Genomic DNA, 10,854 nt, shown 5'->3' on the forward strand with positions numbered 1-10,854 from the left:
AGATGCCAGAACTCAGAAGAAAATAATAGGATCTCATCTTTCTGTTTAAAGGTGTCTTAGAGAACTCACCAAACACTTACCTCCAAAAGTACTGCCCATATCAGCCACATAAGAGGACAAGCCATATAATAATAGAAACATACAACTGCAAAGTTGGACTTCCAAGAAGTCCAACATGCTGCAATGCAGGTTTCTCAACTTAATATTGTCCAGGCAATATTATATTAATCACATATATTTAATTAAAGTCATCTACTAGTCTCTCCAGAAAGTTTCTGGTGTTCTTCCCATTTACCCTCTGCTGCTGCACCAATTGTCTGCATCACATAACTGTCACTAGAATAAATATTTTACTTCTAATTTAGGGACTCAAGATACAATTTGCTGTGGGAGAATTCCCAGTTCCCAGTTTAATGGCCTTCTTAGCTTAATCACCCAAAGCAGATTCATGCATCTTAATATAGGCATTGAATGCCAACTGTAACATATACTTCCTTTCCTTCTGGCAACGTAACTGTGGGAGAAATTAGCAAATCACATGTGATGGATCTCTGTGATATGTGGGTCTTAGTAAGGGAAATAAACTGCACTGATTCCCCTTCTACAATTGTAGAGAAGGAGAAATTAGACACAACCACAACCATACCCAACCTTTGTCTCATTACACATTTGTCCCTTGTAGACAAACCCTTCATTGTCATTGAAAGGCCTAACTCCCTTCCAATTGGTCACCTGTTTCTAATGCATTTAAATGATATTTTGGTGTTGGTCTTTGTATTTACATATTATTATTATTATTACTTGCAAAAACCTCTTTGAATTTTGCTCACACTTCTTTTCAAGATGCGTTTCATTTCATTTTTCTCATTTCAACAAGATTATCTTTTTTCTGAAGGAAGCTTTCTTGGGGCTTATAGTTTCCTTGACACTTGCATACTGTTGGCCCTGAACTGTGGCATGCAGTTCAATAAAACTGAAGTTCAAATATATTACTAAAAATCCAACAGATTATACAGAATCTGAGTTGAAGGAACCCTGAGAATCATCTAGTCTAGGCATAGGCAAATTCCGGCCCTCCAGATGTTTGGGCCTAAACATTTAATGGGTTGGAGTTTGCCTATGCCTGATCTAGTCGAACCCCTGCAATGCAGGCCTGTGCAGCTCTCCTTTACATGAATTAAACCTGCAGCCTTGGCATTATCAGCACCATGCTCAAACCAACTGAGCTATCTGACTGCCTTATCCTCTGTGGAAGTCAAGGTGATGTACACGCTTCTCCCCATCCTCATTTTAGGAAAACAGTCATCCCAAGAACATAGAGCAGAGCTTTCTGAACTTTGAGTCGTAACATGTTAGTGTTTCGGCTGCAGTGTGTAGGTGTGTCACGCAAATGGTCCCCACACTGCTCCCAGGGCTAAAAAAGGGGTTATTTTAACATTCAGTTTGGAAGTAAAACTGAATTATTATGTAGCAAAATGATGCATGTTTAAAAAATGAGTCACCAAATCGAAAGTTTGGAAAACTCTGATATTGAGTCTGCTTCATGATATGAGGATTCAAGCCGCAGTCTGAATCACAACCATAATGGGTCAAACTGGGGACCACCCACATCCCATCCCAGATGTAGTCCTGAATACGTTTTGGGACATGGCTAATCTTTAATTTTGCTTTTAAAATAAATAATTCACATTCCACAATGTGGTTGTTCTTTTCAAATATGTTTAATGAATTTTAGTAACCAGAAACAGGCTACATAAAAAAAACAAAAGAAAAGGAAATTAGTTTTTAAAGAAAAAGAGGGGGGAAGAATAAGCTGTCATTAATTGGCAATAAAGAGATTTGTATATAGCTATGAGATATTCTAAGTCAATAATGAAACATATCAAGAAGAAAACAATGTGCCATCTGTAATTACAAAGGGTTTCATGTTTGAAAGAATAATTATTACAAATGTTTATTTAAAAAAAGGACTTAAAAGGCAACCTTGAACTAGTCTAAAGTGAAATACTCACATATAGCTGTGGTACATCACACTCCTCAAAAATTTCACTATCTGAATACAATGCATTCTCAGGAAATGGGTTTTTAGATGTCCATTTACATAATGAGTCAACAATTTCCATGAATTCCAATGGGAATATTTCTAATGTGTTGTCAGTCTCAAAATTTTGACACCCCACAAAGGGTAAAAAAACCCAGGAAAACCCTCTGAAACCTTGTAAAAGAAGGAAGAAAACTCTGCTTATTGTTAACAGTACTAAACACAGGCCCAGCAGTTTGGAGAGCTGAATCTACAGTGTATATAACAAGATTTGGGTACTAATAACTCACGCTAGAGTAAGTGAATTTTTTTGTATAAAAAGCAATTCGATACTGAGACTTGGGTGTATAAAATAAAATTAAACAAGTGGCAAAAAAGTAATCTCAAGTATGTTTGCTACTGTAATATATGGGGGGGGGGCATGTGGAGAGAATGTATGGTACTGAACTCTTACTTATCACATAGGTAAAGGTTAAGGGACCCCTGACCATTAGGTCCAGTCGTGACTGACTCTGGGGTTGCGGCGCTCATCTCGCTTTACTGGCCGAGGGAGCCGGTGTATAGCTTCCGGGTCATGTGGCCAGCATGACTAAGCCGCTTCTGGCGAAGCAGAGCAGTGCACGGAAACGCCGTTTACCTTCCCGCCAGAGCGATACCTATTTATCTACTTGCACTTTGTGCTTTCGAACTGCTAGGTTGGCAGGAGCAGGAACCTAGCAACGGGAGCTCACCCCATCATGGGGATTCGAACCACCATCCTTCTGATTGGCAAGTCCTAGGCTCTGTGGTTTAACCCACAGTGCCACCCGTGTCCCTTACTTATCACATATTTAAAATTTATCAGAGTGAGGGGGAAACAATTGTTTAATACTTTTTTTTTATAAGTTGTTCTCTGTTGTTCAGCTCGGGCCTCAGAATAATGATGTAGCATTTAGGGGCAAAGATGCAGCCCAGTAACCCAACACTGGAGGACAAGATGGAGAAGACCTCCACAGCCACCATGTGTTTCCCTTTGGTGCTCAGGTAGGCTGGAAAAAAAGACAGCCAAACACTGCAAAAGAGTAACATGCTGAAGGTAATGAACTTGGCTTCATTAAAACTGTCAGGTAATTTGCGGGCCGCAAATGCAGCAAAGAAGCTGGCAATGGCCAAGAGGCCCATGTAGCCCAGGACACAGTAGAACATGGTGACTGACCCTTCATTACACTGCACAATGATTTCTTCTGTTGAAGAGTGCATGTCGAGATCAGGGAATGGGGGAGATGTCATCAACCACACAGTACAGATAGTTGATTGAATAAGAGAACAGGGAATCACAACTGAGTACGCCAGTCTTTTCCCTACCCACTTCCTCATGCTGGACCCTGGCTTGGTGGCCATGAAAGCTACAACTACAGTGATAGTTTTGGCCAGCACACAAGAAACGGCTACAGAGAAGATGATGCCAAACGTTGGTTGCCGGAAGAGGCAGGAGACTTTGCTAGGTTCACCCAGGAATAACAAGGAAGAGAGGAAGCAGAGCAGGAGAGAGACAAGGAGAGAGTAGGTGAGGTCCCGGTTGTTGGCTTTGACTATGGGAGTGTCTCTGTACTTAATGAATGTTCCTAGCACCAAAGCTGTGATGAGGAAGTGAGAAAAGGCAACTGATGCTAAACTGATCCCTAAAGGTTCTTCATAAGAAAGGAAGCTCATCATTTTCTCAGTGCAGGCAGTTTTGTTCTTGTTTGGATACTGAGCTTTTGGGCATCTGAAGCAGTCATTCATATCTGAAAAATAAACAAGGTCAAATTTCAATATTGATTCAACAGTACTTTGTCTTCCATGTGACCGCTTTGCTGACATGAAATTCAATCTATTAGATCCACGTGTTTTAGTGTTTATATAAAAATGCTTTGTTCTCACTTATTCTTAAGGTTATTATAAGTTGTCTGCTAAGTTGATAATGTGTTGTTGTTGTTTAGTTGTTTAGTCGTGTGCGACTCTTTGTGAGCCCATGGACCAGAGCATGTTGATAATATCTGAGTAGAAATCCTTCAAACTGTCTTTGGAATAAGTACATAAGAGTCAATGACCCACCTCATCCAGCTTCCTGATCTCTCAGTGGACAACCCGATGCCTATGGGAATTCTGCAAGCAGGACCTGAGTGAAACAGAAGTCTTTCCCGACCCCCACACTTCCCAGAAACTGGTATTTGGGAAAATACAGCCTTTGAGCATGAAGGCCCAGCAAAGTAATCTGAGGTCATAGCCACTGATAGCCTTATCCTACATGAGTTTGTCTAATTCTCCTTTGAAGCCTTTAAAATTTGTGCCCATCACTGTCTCTTGAAGAAACAAATTCCATAGCTTTATCAAGTACTTCATGAAGACGTCACTTTTCTTTTGCCCGTTCTGTATCATCCAACATTCAGATTCCTTAGATGCACCCAAGTCCTGGGGTTATGAGAACTTCCTTTTTATCTGATTTCTCAATGCCTTGCATGATTTTATGCATTTATATCATGTGCCCCAACTCACACAAACCACTCCGGTCAGTGTCCTCGTAGGATAAAAAATAAGATTTCTACATAACTCACCATCCTGGTTTGAAATTTTCCCTTCTGGACATGGAGCACAACCATAGCAGCAAAATTTTTTCCCTTCTTTCTTTTTCTTCTGATTCCCAGGGTGGCAGTGGTCATTACACAGAGAAAGGGGAATCACCTATGCATTGCAGAAAAGCAGTTTAGGAGATCAGAGAAACTAATTGCTTATTTGACTTCTCTTAATGGAGCTCACCCCTCAGCAAAAAAAAAAAAAAAAAAAAAAAGGTTTAATATAAGTAACTGCCATACGCAGCTGCACTAACTATGAACCCAATTATTTGGGATCCCCTAAAAAATCTATGACAAGCTTTGCAATCATTTTGCAGCACAAACCCCATTTTTTGCAGTGCCCTCCAAACACTCTGAATTCCCCAACAAGGTGCTACACTGGTCACCTCAAATGCAATACTGTCCAATCAACTTCAAACCTGTGCCAAAGTTTTGCATTCGTGGATTTGGGTGACTGGTAAGACCCCTGGTTTGGCAGGTCACCCTCACTGTTTGAGGGCTTACCCAAATGCAGTTTGTTCTGCAAAATGCTGCAAAACAATTGAAAAACAGCTCTCCAGGGTTTCATTTTAACCCTGCCGGGAGATGCAAGGGATTGAACCTGGGAACCTTTGCATGCATTATGTGTTCTATTACTGAGTTATTATCTCTATACGATAGAAAAAGAGATTAGCGAATGGGCTGCTATGAAGCAATTTCATTTGGATATGCCAAAGCTTTGCTTTTTTATATATGGAAGGTATAGTAAATATAAATTAAAAAATTACTTCTACAGAAATTCAGGGTCCACTCTTCCCATGGTGAATTCAGACCTGATTAAAACCTCTGTGCCATACAAGCATATCTTCATGAATGATGAATGCTTCTCCTTCAAGAGCTTCAGGATCAACACATCCAACTTTCATTCGAAAGATAGACTTGTTTGGGAATGTGATCAAGTTCATGATGTCAAATCCACCTCTCATTTCCCTTTTATCATTAAAGGACATTGTTTCCCCTGCTGAGTTGTTAAATAAAATGTCTTGCAGAAAATAGTGGAGCTGATTCAAGGGGGGGGGGAGGGAAAAAAGAAACATATATATACATATAGTGAAGACCAAATATAAAAAATGAGCTATTTCAGTCTAGTTGATGGAAAAGTTATAACAAAGCAACAGAAGGCTAAAATACATGCTAAACATACAGGAAAAGGGGCACTCACAAAATGTTATCACTTTAAAAATATCGCATTTCGTGATGTGTGGCTTTGGAGTAATTGGCTAACTGAAATACTATCTTGTTTGCATTGTGTTACTCCCTTATTTATGAATATTGCTTATGGATCCGCCCCTAACACAGAACAGGTATGAAAAAGGAGCTATTTTCATGTAGCAGATAGAAAGGTTACAAAACTATATCACTCTAAAAATGTCCTATTTAATAAAGTCCGGGCTTTGGGTAATTGTCTCATTGAAATAATATTTTGCAACATGTTACCTGCCAAGGCTGCAGGTCTTGATGTTCAAACGTTTTGTCTCTTGCCATTGTTCTGTGCTTTGATCTGTATGAATAAATAGCATGTAAAGCATGAGCCACAACAAAGACAGCATTGTAGACATTGTAGCTGTGGCCAGTCATGCCCATTTCAAACAGATGCCCAGGAAGACTTTCTAACTTCTCCTCCCCTGTACATGTTTCACTAAATTGCAGATGGAGTTCTGGAAATGTACAGTCAAATGCTTGCTCCCAGAAGTCCTTGAGAAAACCATCTGCTGGGTTCCAGTAAGGTTTTATGATCTGAAGAAATTCATGGAAATTGAGAAGCTCTTTTGAGTGAATGGTGAAGGAAATGGCACCTTGAAAGAGATCAAGATCCCAAGACTTTTGAAAACTCAATAATACGAAATCAATCTGTGTTGTCATGATCCACACCTTTCTAAATGATGTGCTTTTCTTATTTTCAGGATCTCGTAGAAATATAACAGATCTCAGCCAGGTCAATGTCAGAGAATCTCCATAGACAACGAATGTATTGGCTTTATCATTTGTGACATCCACATAATATTCATTGAGGATGTTGAAAATTTCCGCCACCAAATCAAAATGAGCTACTTTTTCCATTCTTCTTTTGAAGGCTGAACAGATTCCATGTTGGTGAAGCAATTGCTCCATAGTCTGCAAGAATTTTTCTCCTCCATTGTCATCTGTAACAAAGAGTCCAACCCATGTCCATCCAAAATGCTGAAGCAAGCTGATAATTGCCATATGCTGATGAGCTTCATTGGGCACCATGCGGTAAAAGGAAAGGAAGTGATCTATATCATTCTCCTCTGGGGGAAATGATCCATATGCAAGCTACAAGGAAAAGAACAGATATAATAAGGGTACCTAAGTATAAACAATTATTTTGAGCATGTGGGTCTTCATTCAAGAAATGTTTGTTGAAGCAATTTTGCGGTTTCCAGACAGGTAACTGAAAGATGCTTCCAGTAAAATATTTTAGAGTTGTGGCGACATTTTCCAATTTCTGGATATTTTATTTCATAAAGTATGTCTTGTCAGAAATGTCCCTTTGTTTCATTTGTAGAGTGCAATCCTATTGTGTAATTACTCAGTGGAAATTTAGGATTTGGGAGAAACCGCACTAGTTGGATTAACCCTAGATATATCTTTGCCATGTCAGATAGGCTGGCAAAATTCTTCAGTGCACCAGCAGAATGCTACTCTAGTTCTACTGTTGGAAATCATGTATAAGATGCACATAGCAGACGAAGATATAACAGTTATCTTCGATCTGCATGGGTTGAAAACTGTGGTTCACATACTCAAAGTGCTGTATTTATGTGTGGCAGATATTTTGTGGATGCCAGTGTATGTTGGTGCCCTGTGCTCCTTCCAGCCAGTCTCTCTGGGGTCTCTTCTAAGTTGGAGAGTTGTCATGACCTATGACTGCTGCAATGGAATGCATGGCGGGGGACAGACTATTGCTTGAGCACAGACTATTTCCTTGGCAAGAGAACTACCATTGTCTAATTTAGAGCCACATTGGTTGGAGGATACAACTCCCTGTAGTCCTCAGAGTCAGATGATGATTACTGTGCAAAAATGTCTGGCTCTCCAGACTTGCAGAACTGAAATAGTACAAGATAAATTAGGGCCCTTTTATCAGTCATCCAGGCTCTCCAGGGAGGCAGAGCCTAAGGTCAACTTGGTAAGTCTTCAGGTGGTCCTGGCTCCTTGCAAAGACAACTTCACTTGCAGTTGATGGCTGGTACAGGATGGTTGTGTTGGAAGTCTCCAAGGTGCTGAATGCTCTCTGCTTTCACTGGTCTAGCAATCTCTACTGTTAAGGAGTAATCTATGTTTCTGATAGACATTCTAGCTTGTAATGCTTCACCATCAGTCATATTCAAATTCTGAATCTCAAAATCATTTTTGGAATGGTAATAGAAAAGTGAGATTTGAGAGATAAAAATTCATGTCCCCATGCATAAAACCTACCTGTGGAATTTTGTAGAGCCTTAAGGTATCAGCCATATGAAAAGAGGTATCAGAGGTAAGACCTCCGATTACGGCTATGAGGTTTTTCTGCGAGTCACATTTGTAGTTTGGAGCAAATCTATGCATTTTAAAGAGCATGTCCAAAGTGTTACGATAGGTCATCCTTGCATCATAATAGCTGTCGTAGATGTGGAAACCCAGTGTGACATTGGGCAAGATGTTGGGATTCTCATTTATCACTTTTACAGCAAATGCCAAGGCAAGGATGTGCTGGTAAAATTTTGTTATCATGCTGCAAATGAGGTTAGTTTAAAATTTCAGAGGAGAATTCTACAATGCAGGAAGTAGACAAAACAAAGTGCCATTTCTGTCTCAAACAGATACATACTGAACTAACCTTGTCTTTTATGGTGGTTCTAAAATAATAAATATTAAACTCCTCAGCCCAAATAAAATATATATCATTCATTGTGCCATCTGTGTATTATGTCTTGTTTGACCTTTAATCTCAGTTGCCTGCCCCCCTCAAAAGACAACAACAATCTCCTCCCTCTCTCTTTTTACTCAAACTGGCTATACAGGTGACCATTCTATGCATGTAGCCCAGGAAAGCAACAACATATCAAAGAAATTCCCTCAAACAGTCCCTGATTCACAATGTATGCTCTAGGAAGATTAAACAGTCTGTGCCCCAATACGAGATACAGCAGTATCATCTCCATCCTCCTCTTGTTGGTCCTTATTACACATCCATTTGCTGCAATTAAAACCAAGCATACGAACCACAGCTACATATTGCTTTTCAAAATAGAAAGGATTCTCATTCTCACAAAGGACAAAGCCATCATTTACCGCCTGCCAGTTTAGTAGGGTGCACAATACTAAATAAAGTACTGGGAAGGATTAATCCCAAAAATGAAGGGGGAGGGAGAGTCTCTTACTGTGGATTATCATCAAACAGATTCTGTGAAGGGTTTTCCTTGAATAAATCTTCAATGATGGAATAATAGAACTGAGAAGCTATCCCACCGATGATGAGGCTCCCTGACTGGTACCACTCATGTGGAACAGGAAATGTATCAATCCCAGGGCACCTCATAGCTGCTTTGCACACAACAGGAGGCAGCAGAAAAAGTAAAGTGAATGACCACAGCATCCTTGTAGTCAAGCATCTCTGAAAACATGGTTGCTCTTGTGCCCATCAGCACCTGCGGAATGACTTCAGCAAACTAGAGTGCATGATGCCTGGCTCTGTCAATATGGCACAACAAGAGAGATAGGCACACCTTATTTTAGAATCAGAACAGTATAACCACAAGCTTTGGCCGATAGGTGAGATTTCCAACACTCTGATTTCATGTCTGACCAATAATATAAAAAAATATAAAATGGGAGAAAGAAAATTGAAAGTCATCCCTGCCTCTTGCCACTACTCCTATCTATTCATTGTACAGAGTTTCGTCAAATATAACCACTTTCATAGCTGTTCATTGACAGCTTTCTAGTGCCTTCTGAAATGCTTATGGAGTTCCGACCAGGTGAACAAATTATAGTGATTTGAATAATTGTAAAGTTATTAAAAGATTTAATTTGCGTTCCAATGGATGTTCTTTTTTTTAACATGTTGAGTTGTGTGTTTATTCTCAAATCTTCCTATGTGCTTGCTCTACTCCTTAGTGGCACAAAAAGTGGCAATTAGCTTGAAGTTGTCCATGGTAAGTGAAGACCAGCAGGAAAGTCAAAGTGAATATGTTTTGTTTTGTGACTCAAAGCAGCAAATGTTGAAAGATAGGTCACTACTCAGTGCCTGTTTTACCACATGACCTGACAACTATTATGTCTCGCCACAAAAATTTTGTGGCAAAAAACCAGATGCATCGTACATAAGAGGAAAAATATACTATTGCAACAATAAACATGAAATGAAATGATGTGAAGTCAGGGTGTTTGTGTAAACTGTGCAAATAATCTTCAATTTGATTGTGTTGGAACTTAGCTGCTAACAACTCAGTCAAATTACACAGTCCCACCTAGACAGGGTTAGTTTGTCCGCAGACAGTTTTACCAGATCATGTGGCCAGCATGACTAAGCAGCTTCTGGTGAAACCAGAGCTGTGCACGGAAACTCCATTTACCTTCCCGCCGGAGAGATACCTATTTATCTACTTGCACTTTGACGTGTTTCCGAACTGCTAGGTTGGCAGGAGCAGGGACCAAGCAACGGGAACATACGCCATGGCGGGGATTCAAACTGCCGACCTTCCAATTGGAAAGCCCTAGGCTCAGTGGTTTAGACTACAGCACCACCAGTGTCCCTTTAAGTCATTAAGAGTTGCTAAATACAAAAACAACGGGGGAGAAATAAATAATTCCAACTGTGAGGCTGAGGAGGGATCATGTGGCCAGCTTAATAAGGTGCTATTTGCCCTCTCACTCAGCAGCCAGTTACCCACACAACTACAAAATGGGTGGAAATATTTTATTGAATGGTTGCCTTCTTCACAGGAGAAGTCACCTTACACTGAATCAGACCTAACTGTCTTTCTAGCTCCGTATTTCCTTCTCCTGAGTTGGCAGCAACACTCCAGGGCCTCAGACAAGGTCCCACCTAACCCTGCCCTGGGATGCCAGGGACTGAACCTGGTGCCTTCTGCATTCATAGCAGATGTTCTACCCCTGAATTATGGCCTGGCAGTGATGGGGGTGTAGCATACCAAAGAATGATGAGGCGTCCGTCTG

This window comes from Podarcis erhardii (genome assembly GCF_964252035.2).
Source record: "Podarcis erhardii genome assembly, chromosome: 13".
NCBI classification, from domain to species: domain Eukaryota; kingdom Metazoa; phylum Chordata; class Lepidosauria; order Squamata; family Lacertidae; genus Podarcis; species Podarcis erhardii.